The sequence below is a fragment of the Euphorbia lathyris genome, chromosome 1 (assembly GCF_963576675.1).
Source record: "Euphorbia lathyris chromosome 1, ddEupLath1.1, whole genome shotgun sequence".
NCBI classification, from domain to species: Eukaryota; Viridiplantae; Streptophyta; class Magnoliopsida; order Malpighiales; family Euphorbiaceae; genus Euphorbia; species Euphorbia lathyris.
The window spans coordinates 19,669,237-19,679,964 of NC_088910.1; the positions used below are offsets into that span (position 1 = coordinate 19,669,237).

The 10,728-nt window shown below is 35.5% G+C and overlaps 1 non-coding gene across 1 annotated transcript; it reads left to right on the forward strand.

Moving 5' to 3' along the window:
- The first annotated feature begins 3,649 nt into the window (after positions 1-3,649).
- Positions 3,650-3,756, forward strand: LOC136216132 (small nucleolar RNA R71). The gene has a single exon (XR_010683125.1). It is a non-coding gene; the product is annotated as a small nucleolar RNA R71 (small nucleolar RNA).
- The last annotated feature ends 6,972 nt before the right edge of the window (positions 3,757-10,728 follow it).

Sequence of the window (10,728 nt, forward strand, 5' to 3'; positions counted from 1 at the left end):
TAATAAATGAACCAACGTCTTTAAACATTGTAGGCCAAAAGAAACCACATTCCAATATTTTAGCTACCGTTTTATTAACTCCATTATGTCCTCCATACGAGCTGGAATGACATTCCGTTATTATAGATTCAAATTCATTTTCTCCAACACATCTCCTAATTATCCCGTCACCACATGATTTGAATAGAGAGGGATCTTCCCAAAAATACTGTTTAATATCGAAGAAAAATTTCCTCATTTGTTGGGAAGATAATCCTTCCGGAATAATATCGGTTGCAAGATAATTAGCAAAATCTGCATACCATGGTGACATGATATTTTCTACTTGATAGAGATGTTCATCGGGGAAATCATCTCGTATACCGACAGTTTCACCTATAGGACCGTTTTCATCTTCTAGTCTTGATAGATGATCGGCGATAAGGTTTTCTACTCCTTTTTTGTCTTTAATTTCTATATCAAATTCTTGTAACAACAAAACCCATCTAATCAGACGCGGTTTTGCATCTTTCTTAGCAAACAGATAACGTAAAGCTGCGTGATCTGTATAAATAATAACTTTAGATCCTAACAAGTATGACCTAAACTTATCACATGCAAATACTACGGCTAACATCTCTTTTTCTGTTGTTGTGTAATTTAACTGTGCACCTGACAATGTGTGACTTGCATAATAAATAACATGTAATCTTTTATCCTTCCTTTGACCTAAAACACATCCTACAGCTAGGTCACTTGCATCACACATGATTTCAAAAGGCAAATCCCAATCGGGTTTAGCAATTATGGGTGCACTGACTAAGGCTGTTTTCAATGTTTCGAAAGCTTTAATGCAATCTTCATTAAAATCGAAGGTTGAATCCTTCATAAGCAAATTAGTAAGTGGTTTGGAAATCACAGAAAAGTTTTTTATAAATTGTCTGTAAAAACCTGCATGTCCTAGAAATGATCTTACTCCCTTGACAGTTGTTGGTGGAGGTAATTTTTCTATTACTGAAGTTTTTGCTCTATCCACTTCTAATCATTTTTCAGATATTTTATGACCTAAAACAATTCCTTCGTCAACCATGAAATGACATTTTTCCCAATTTAATACTAAATTCGTTTCTTCGCATCTAGAAAGAACTTTATCTAAGTTTTTTAAACATGCATCAAAAGAATCTCCATAAACTGAAAAATCATCCATAAATACTTCCATGATATCTTCGATGAAATCATTAAAAATTGCAGTCATACAACGTTGAAAAGTTGCTGGTGCATTACATAGACCAAAAGGCATTCTTCTATATGCAAATGTTCCATAAGGACATGTGAAGGTTGTTTTATCTTGGTCATCCGGGTAAATATATATTTGAAAGAATCCGGAATAGCCATCAAGAAAACAATAAAATGCATGACTGGCTATCCTTTCGATCATTTGATCAATGAAAGGTAAAGGAAAATGATCTTTCCTAGTTGCCTTATTTAGGTTCCTATAATCTATACAAACCCTCCAACCAGTGGTGGTTCTCGTAGGTATTAATTCACATTCATCATTCCTTAATACAGTTATGCCTCCCTTTTTGGGTACACAATGGATTGGACTAACCCATTCACTATCCGAAATAGGATAAATGATTCCATTGTCTAAAAGTTTAGTAATCTCATTTTTGACTACTTCTTTCATGTTCGGATTTAAACGTCTTTGTCTATCCGCTTTAGGTGGCTTATCTTCTTCTAAGTGAATCCTATGCATTACAATACTAGGATTAATTCCTTTTAAATCTGAAATTTGCCATCCCACACTTCCTATTCTATTTCTAACAACTTCTTTCAATTTTTCTTCTTGATTTTCTGTTAATTTGTTAGAGATGATTATAGGTAGAGTATGACTTCCGCCTAGGAAAGCGTATCTCAGATGGTTTGGTAATTCTTTAAGTTCTAATTTAGGTGGAACTACTACTGAAGGCGGAACTGGTCCATCTTCTCGAATCAAAGGCTCTGGGTCCTTATCTTCTAATTCTTCACCCATTATAGGTTCTATTATTTCTTCTCTTTGAACAATGTCATTAACACATTCTTCAACTAAATCAAGCTTCATACAAGCGAAATCCTCCATAGGATATTTCATCGCTTGATTCATATCGAACTCGATCTTATCGTCACCTATTCGTAAAACTACTTTTCCTTCCGACACATCAACTAGAGCACATCCCGTGTTCATGAATGGTCTACCAAAGATTAGCGGACAATTAGCATCATAAGCAAAATCTAAGATAACAAAATCAGTAGAAAAAATAAATTTATCAACTTTCACTAAAACGTCTTCAATTATTCCATATGGTCTTTTAGTGGATTGATCCGCTAATTGCAAAACCATATTGGTACGTTTGATGTCTTCTTCTAAACCTAATTTTTCAAAAATAGACAATGGCATCAAGTTTATACTAGCTCCTAAATCACAAAGACAACTTGGGAATTCCATATTTCCCAATGTACACGGAATGGTAAAGCATCCGGGATCTTTAAGTTTAGTAGGTAATTTGCTTGATACTATCGAACTACAATCTTCAGTAAGCGAAATGGATGAAATTCCTTCCCAACTAATCTTTTTTGAAATTAAATCCTTCAAGAATTTTCCATAGTTAGGAATTTGTGTAATTGCATCCATGAATGTTAAATTTATATGCAAATTTTTAAGTTTATCTAAAAATGATAAAAGTTGTTTATCATGGTCCTTATTTCGGACCCTGTGTGAAAAAGGTGGTTTTGGTACAAAAGGTTTCGTACTAGAGTCAATTGGTGTATCTTTTTGTTGTAACGTATCTTCTTTGGATTTTGGTAAATCATTTCCAGGTAAAGTTGAATTTCCGGGCATTTCCGGACCTAAGTAGTTTTTCCCCGAACGAAGAGTGATAGCCTTAACATGCTCTTTCGGATTTTCTTCCGTTTGGCTGGGAAGACTTCCCTCTTTGCGGGATGGAATTGATTTAGCAAGTTGTCCAATTTGAACCTCCAAATTATGGATGCTAGATGATTGGTTTTTGATAAGCTGATCGAATTTACTTTCGATCCGTTTAAAACCATCGTCTTGATTACTTACCTTTCCATTCATAGCATCTATAAATTGCTAATCGTATCTCTTGTTTGATTTTGATAATTATTTACACGATATTGATTAGCATTTGCATTATTATTATTATTACTATCTTTCCAGTTAAAGTTAGGATGATTTCTCCATCCAGGATTATAAGTATTAGAATAAGGATTAGTAGTTTGGTTTTGTCCTTGGACAAAATTTACATGTTCTATCTCATTCATACCTTCGTAATCAATGTCTGTCTGGATCGGATTACCATTAGGATCGCACGGTGCCATAAACCTATCAACTTTGTGCGATAAGGCAGAAAATTGGGCTTGTAACATCGCAACTGGATCAAGATTCATTATACCTTTAACCGATGATGTACCTGAGGATGATGGTTTCGCCGTTGGTATATGTCCATGCTCTGCGGGCCACATACTGCTGTTGATTACCATTTCCTCCAAAAGTTCTCTTGCTTGGGCGGACGTCTTCTTCATAAATAAACCTCCAGACATAGCATCTAATGAACCTCTAGTTGTAGGATTTAATCCATTATAGAATGTCTGCATTAAGAGTGCATTTGGCAGTTGGTGGTGTGGGCATAAACGTTGAAGTTCTTTAAAACGTTCCCAAGCCTCATAAAGAGTTTCATTATCATTTTGTGTAAAAGATGTCAATTCTTTGATGACTCTTGCGGTTTTTGCTAAGGGAAAATATTTTGATAAAAACGCTTGGGCTAATTGGTCCCAAGTTTCAAATGTTGCAGCAGGCATAGAAGTTAACCAAATTTTTGCCTTATCCTTCAAAGTGAAAGGAAAGAGGCGAAGTTTGATTGCTTCGGCTGTTACATCAGTAATTTTAAAAGTATCACAAATTTCTAAGAAATTTGTCAAATGTGCATTAGGGTTTTCGTTAGGTAGTCCATAAAACGTTACGTTGTTTTGCAACATATTAAGCAAAGCAGGCTTAATTTCAAATTGATTTGCGTTTATACGGGGCCTAACTACACTATTAGTTACACCGGCCATTCCTGGCCTAGCATAATCCATAAGTGTCGGTGGATCGGCCATATTTTCTGGCTGGTCTACTTTGGTTTTTAAGGGTGTTTGGTTTTTATTTTTGTTTTTCTTGTTTTTCTTAAGTGTTCTTTCAATTTCTGGATCAAAAGGGTCTGGTGGCGTGCCCGAATTTCGCGAACTGCGCATGAACTTGAAATTGTTACACGAGCCAAACTACCTTCAAAACAAAATTGAAAACAAATATGTTATATAAACTGAAAAATAAATAAAATATAAAAATTGTATAAAAATAATGTGTAAACCTAGATTCGAAAATAAAATACGAAAAATAAAAATTTTGTCAAAAATTTTGGCGTATCCCCGGCAACGGCGCCAAAAACTTGTTGAGCGATTTCTGCAAGTGCACGATTTCGCTTGTAGTAATAAAAATATCGATCCCACAGGGATACGTTTTTTAACGAAAAACTTATTTTTGAATCTGTTAATTTCGAACTTGTTAGATTTACTATTAATTGTAAATGAAAAGTGAAATTTGTCTAATTGAATTTAGGAAAAATAATTGTTTAATTGAGTTTATGAACTTTGAATACTTGAAAATGCTGGAATAAGATTTAATATTTAGAATAAATCGATTGTTAGAAAGATCTTCTGATTTAAGGATGAATTTTACAAAACAGGAACATTTAAAACTTTTTAGAAAAACAATAAATGTATTCATTTGCATTAAGCAAAGAAAACAACTTAAACTTTGTATCAATTATGATGATGAAATAAATGACGGAACCTCTAATTAATTGGCTTTGAACGCGACAAAACCCTTTCGGGATAGTTGCCCTTACTCAAATTAAAACTCTTTCGAGATGATAATTTGCCTAAGTGTTCAACAAAGTTTCCTTGTAATGATTTTGAATTCAACTGCGTATTAATGAAAACACCAGCCTCACTTATATTGGATTGGTTAACATAAGTGCTGCATAACGATTTGTCGAATAGAACGGACTTTATTAGATGAAATATAAATTGATACAAGTTTACAGAGAACAAGGAGCATCGAGTTCTTCGAGGGCGTGCAAGTGAACGGCTTGATCGGTTCCTTTCCTTGGGTTTCCTTAGAGGTTGTCAGGCTCAGGGGCGAACACTCTACTCAATCTTCTCGCTGTAACTTCGTAATAGGGATTCGGTCGGCCACTACCATGATGCAAACTAAAACTGGAACAATGTCTAAACGCTACTGAGTTGTAATTAAATTATAAACAATATGTGTACCTCATCTTGTTTTGTACAGAATCTAATTTCTAACTCTCGAAATGTTTTTACTTAAAACTTAGACATAAGTTCTACGCTCTGATTCTATATCTATATTATAACATTTCATCCCTTTTTTCTCAACATCAACTCTTTATTTATAGATGTTGAAGGGTTGTGTTTGAAGTGATGTATCCGTTGGTTAAGAGTCGTGTCCGTTGTGAAAGGACGTCTTTATCCACTTGAACGAACGCGTTTCTTGGATTTCAGCATGTGTTAAATGCTTTTGGCAAATTTTCTGCACTTACCGAGGATAGGAATCCTCGGCCATGAATGACGTAGCATTAAGTTGAACGTTGGACGAAGGGGAGAAATGGCTAAACCACGCGTGTCGCGGCCGCGGGTTGGGGATTCACTGTCGCGGCATGGTGAGTTTTCTCACTTCTTTGCTTTCGTTCGTGTCCTCGACTTGGTGCTTTCGATTTACGTTGTCTTTGACTCCTTTGGTAGGGTTTTTCTTCTGTTTTTGATCCTTTTTCGTTCCTATTTGGATTTTACCAAATATTTAGGTACCCTGCAAGAAAGAAAGATATTCGAGAGTAAAAGTAATCTAAACAGATATAAACAACATAAATTTGTAATAAAATTGATGTAAATGTTAATGATATTTTAGGTATATTTTGGGCTTAACACTAGTGGAGCGGACAAGGCCCTCGAGGATTAATAAGAAATTAATCGGATTTATATTTTTATATTTTTTATCTGTAAATCAATAAAATTGTTATATAAATTCAATTAAAATATATATTATACTATCAAAAAACACGTACATTTGTAACATATAACTTTAAAAATGCATAAATATAAACGTTCAACAACAATATTATTGAAACAACTCAAACAAATAAAATATAATGTTCATAAGTAATATAATTCGCAAAAAGTTATTAAACAATACCCTTTAAATCTTAACTCATATCATAAAAACGACTAGAGAATGCAATGTACCTACTTAGACATCATCTTTGGGTTGAGTCAGACTCAATGTACGTAGTTAATCTGCTTAGACATTGTTCCATAGATGTTCCTTGGAGTATTCGACAAGAGTGGTTGCATTGTCTCAGCATTTGCTCTAGGATGAACATTCTCTTTTCACACATCTTTAGAGAAGGAAATAGAGTTGCTGATGCATTGGCAAAGTTTGGAGTCTCTTCCTCGGTGATCAATTAGTGGCCTTCAGCTCCTGCTTTTTGCCACAGGTTTATCAATGATGACATTTGTAGTATTTCACACTTGCGTTTTTCTTGACTTTTCCTATCTTTTCTCCTTTACCCTTTTTTTTGTTTGTTCTCCTTTCTATTCTCTTGTTCAAACACTCACTTTTTTCTTTTATTAATATATTGCAGGTTTGTCAGTTCTTGGGCCATGGGTACTCACCCCGCCCAAGTTCTGTCTCGTCCCAATTTCTATCAAAAAGTAGATAACGCAATTAAACCAAAATATTAAAAAAAACACAATTTATGAATATTGTGTACCATGGTGCATGCAAGTTATGGATGAACTAACAATCACTTCAAAATGGTATACCATGGTGCATGCTGTTTGCAGATGATATTGTGTTGGTTGATGAGACGAAAGAAGGAGTGGAAAGGAAGTTGGAACTATGGAGACAAACTCTAGAATCTAGAGGCTTTAAGTTGAGCCGAAGTAAGACAAAATATTTGGAGTGTAAGTTTAGCGGCCATATGAGTAGGGAGGCAGGGACAATCACCCTAGATGGGAGAGTTGTTCAGGCCTCAGATTGCTTCCGGTATTTAGGATCTATTATCCAAACGGTTGGAGAAGTAGATGGAGATGTTGCTCATAGGATTAAAGCTGGTTGGTCGAAGTGGAAGAGTGCTACGGGTTTCCTTTGTGACCCCGACATGCCTAATAGATTGAAGGAAAAATTCTACCGCACGGCAATTAGACCAGCATTGTTATATGGTACGGAGTGTTGGACAGTGAAACACTGTCACATCCATAAGATGTCGGTGGCAGAGATGCGTATGTTGAGATGGATGTGTGGTCATACGAGAAAGGATCGGGTGAGTAATGAAATAATTAGGACAAAAGTAGGGGTCACATCTATTGAGAATAAAATGAGAGAAAACCGACTAAGGTGGTTTGGCCATGTGAGACGTAGAGCGCTTGATGCGCCGGTTAGGAGAACCGAAGAGTGGCAAAAGGATGTAGTGGTGAGGGGTAGGGGAAGACCTAAGCAAATTTGGAGGAGGGTGATCGAGAGTGATATGAGTTTACTAGGAATTGAGGAAAATATGGTAGTGGATAGGACATAGTGGAGGGAGCGAATTTGTGTCGCTGACACGACTTGATTTCAGGGGTTTATATGATGGTTCATGTTAGCCGACCCTGAATCATTTCGGGACTAACGCTTTGTTGTTGTTGTTGTATTGCTTAGACGACGCCAAGGCAGTCCAAACGGATAGATGCCAAAGAAAAGGTCAAAATAAACTAATCGGAAAAAATCAGAGCGAATTCGAGCATCTAGGCAGCCTTGGTTTTGAACACCTGATTAGTTTTGAAGTTTTAGTTTAAGGGTTAAATGAGGGTTATGTTTTATAAAAATTTTATAGTTTGTCCTTTTTAAGTTCGAGGCTGGTCAGACACCATTTAAATGAATATTCTTCCACTTAAAACTTTTTGCATACATTACGACTCAAAGTCGAGATTTAGTTGAAACGATCTGAACCGTTTAGCCATTCAAGTCAACTTCAATTAATTATAATTTTTTTTTTATAGAATATAACGATTGTGCATCATATATAAAATAAAATTTCACATGAAATTATTTACTTAATTAATTAAGTATAATTTAATCCATTTATATAGCACCAAAGATCTGGCTACATTGATTCCTTGAGGCTGGTGATTTAAAATAATAGAAATGAATAAAAAAAGAAAAAGATGTTCAATTAGGTTTTTTTTTCTTTATAAATAATTAGTCCAAATTATACCTTGTTCTTATTGCTTCTTGAATATGGTGACACTAATAATAAATTAAGCGGAGATTACAAAAAAATAATCGCTGTTGAGTACAATAACTAGATGATTACGTGGCAAAGGTTGAGTGGAGAAGGTTGAGTTCGGAGAAATTCCGAACCAAGCACTGGTTAGGCTTGGAGCAGTAAATTTTACTTTTACAGTGAGGCCACTGACGACAAACAAAACAACATAAACAATAGTTTTCCTGCCGCTTAATTCAATTGGACGCCGTTACTTATTTTCAAGATATATATATCTGCAAGTTGTCGGGTTTTCATATTTTATGATTTTTTTGATGAAAATATATCAACTTGTATTAATGAATACGATCAGAATCAATATAAGAAGATAGAAAAGTAGGAAAATCAGAAACTAAAATTTGAGGACCAATTAAACTGGAACCCCATTTAGCAAGTTCATGAGTACCTCCATTCTGCAGACGTCCCTTATAAACGAAGGATGTATCAATAAAAGACCCGGCTGCCCCACGAATTGACTTGATTATAACATCCACATAGCTCAAATCCCTATCCGCAATAATTGCCTCAATAGCATATTTACAATCCGACGACACCACAACCTTCTCCACACCATACTGTTTAGCAAAAACCAAACCATTCAGAATTGCCAACAATTTCGCATGAAAAGCAGACCAACATCGACCCAACGGACACGCCCCACTCATAACAACCTCACCATTAGAATCACGAGCAATAAAACCCGCAGCACCAACACAGTTCGAAGCGTTAAAAGACGCATCACAATTTAATTTCACTAGCCCGGAATTAGGCGGCACCCATCTGCAGTCCGCAGACATACCAGCAGCAGGTCTCGGCTGCACAGCAGCCCCATTAACCGCATTATAAACACCCGTACAAAACTCCCTATCATCAAGACAACGCTCCCCATGATTCACCCTATTATGGTCGAACCATAACATCCATAAACATGAACAAAAAACCAAAAATTCATCCATCGGAACAGCCCCCATTACCGCCTCAATCCAATCAAAACAGCAAAATCCCGGTAAATCATACACCTTAACAGACAAACCAACACATTTCCATCTCAACCTTGACCGAGCACAAAATTTCAACAAGTGAATAAGAGAAATCCCGCCACAACCACAAAACGGACACATTAAAGCAGCCGGGATATTTCTACGATTTAAAATATCAGCACAAGGCAAGAAAGACTTACAACAGGCCCAAAGGAAATGTAAGACTTTCGGGGGCAGCCTAAGCTTCCACAAATGTTTCCAAAAACGTCTTGGACCAACCGAAGCCTCCGGAAACTTATTCACCACCTCATTTCGCTCAAACGCAACAAGATAACCCGTTTTAACCTCATACTGACCATCCCGTGATAAAGGCCAAAAAAATCTATCCGTCGTAAAAGCTTTTAAAGGAAGGTTCAGAATTGCCTCCGCATCCTCATCAAAGCAACAAGCCTTAACAACAGCCGAATTCCATAAACTCGTACCTGCAATGATAAGAGAACTAACATACATCGTAGGCGGCTCGCATTTAAGCACAAGAGGACGCCCACAGGGTAAAGAAGGAACCCATCTATCAACTAAGATTTTAACATTAGAACCATTACCTACCCTCCATGAGCCACCCTGAAGCAGAACCGATCGAACACTAATCAGACTACTCCACACAAAACTATCAGACGCTCTGCCAAAAACATCCCACCAATTAGAGTATCTCAAATATTTTATGAATTATTATAAAAAGAAAACACCGAATTTTCGCATAAAATTAAAGATAAATAAGGTATTAGTATCCACTTTATTTTTGAAAACGCATTATAAATTTTTTTTTTATCACGGTTAGCTATTTGGTGATTTTATCTATTTTTTTAGATTTTTAATCAAATATATCTTAGTTTTTATGATGGGTAAATTATATCTATATCCATTGAACTTTATCTATTTAACATAGTAGTCACTGAACTTCAATTCTTAATAGTATAATCACTGAACTTTATATTTTTTAACACCGGTAATAAAAAAAAATCAAAGAGTTAATGATATTCTAAGAAACTTTAATTCTTAAATATTTTCGTTTTGAGGTTATTTGGGCATTGTTTGATTAGGAGAGAGTGTGAATTTTTAGAGAGAGAAAGCTCCAAAAAAGGTGATTTTAGAAAATAAAAAATGTGGGTTCATGGTAAATATCGTTCTGAATAACTTTAATTCTTGAATATTTTCATTTTGAGGTCGTTAACGGTCATTTTGAGAACTTGGTTAAAGTTGAGTGGTCACCGGTGTTAAAAAGTGTAAAGTTTAGTGGTCATACCGTTAAGAATTGAAGTTGATGACCACAATATTAAAATGGAAAAAGTTTAGTG